Genomic DNA, 1,307 nt, shown 5'->3' with positions numbered 1-1,307 from the left:
TATTGTGAATAATAATAGGGATGGGCATAAGTGTGTAGCTATCTCTCTGTGAGGGAGGGGGAAATGGGAAGCTGTTCAATGGGTATAAAGTTTCAGTTCTGCAAGAAAAATAAGTTCTAGAGATCTGCTGTATAACATGGTATTCGTAGTTGGCAATACTCTTTTGTGTACTTAAACATTTGTTAAAAAGTGAGATCTCATGTTAAGTGTTCCTACAACACAACGGAATACTACGTAGCCATAGGAAAAGATGAAATACTACCATTTGCGACAACATGAATGGATCTTGAGAATATCATACTAAGTGAAAAAAGGAAGGTAGAAAAAGAAGTGGAGAACTGTATGATTTCACTCATATGTGGGATATAAAACTGAAAGCAACAAATGAACAAATAAGATAAATAAACAAAAGCTCAGAAACACTAATAACAGTATGAAGGGTACTAAAGAGAAAAGGAATGGGGGGAGGTAGAGAGTAAAAAGGGTCAAATTTACGGTGACAGAAGACTTGGCTTGGGGTGACGAACACACAATGCCATGTAGATATGATGTATCATTCAATTGTACATTTGAAATCTACATAATTTAATTAACCATCTCCCCAGTAAATAAAATAAAATAAAACAAAAGAAAATAAAGAGACGTGATCAATTTTAGAGGTGATCAATATGTCTTTAAACTTAATTGTGGTTGTGGTTTCATGGGTGTATGCACTTGTCTAAATACATTAAATTCTCTGTATTAAATATGTGCAGTTTTTTTTGTACATCAGTTATACCTTTAAAGTTACTTTAAAAAAAAGGAACAAATGGCATTCTGAAATGAAAAAAAAATAACATTCCACAAAAGTTAAAAATAAGAACTCACAGGAAGGATTTAAAGCCTATCAGATAAAGCATTAGACAGGACTGATAAACTCAAACACATTCCAATAGAAAGTAAACTGTGAGACGGAAAGAAAAAAAAATTAGAAGATAAAGCAGAGCGCAGGAGACATGTGACCCAATCAAATGGTATGGAATAGGTGTAATTAATATTCTAGAAAAAAAGAAGAGAATGGATAAAATAAATATTTTATGATAAAATGTCTAATTTTATTCAAAACTGATAAATATTCAGCAAACTATTTAAAAAGGGAAGAATTCCCCAAGTCAAAAAGTATGTAGAAACCCATACATAGGCACTCTATGGTCAATGGAACAACAGTTAAGATTTCGGGTCAACTTTTCAAAGAAATTATAAAATGGGCAAATGCATTGACATTTTTAAAGTATGCAAGAAAAATAAAGTAAATGTCTAATATTCTA

Source organism: Pteropus vampyrus, unplaced genomic scaffold (assembly GCF_000151845.1).
Source record: "Pteropus vampyrus isolate Shadow unplaced genomic scaffold, Pvam_2.0 Scaffold595, whole genome shotgun sequence".
NCBI classification, from domain to species: Eukaryota; Metazoa; Chordata; class Mammalia; order Chiroptera; family Pteropodidae; genus Pteropus; species Pteropus vampyrus.
Note: the sequence above shows the minus strand (reverse complement) of the source record.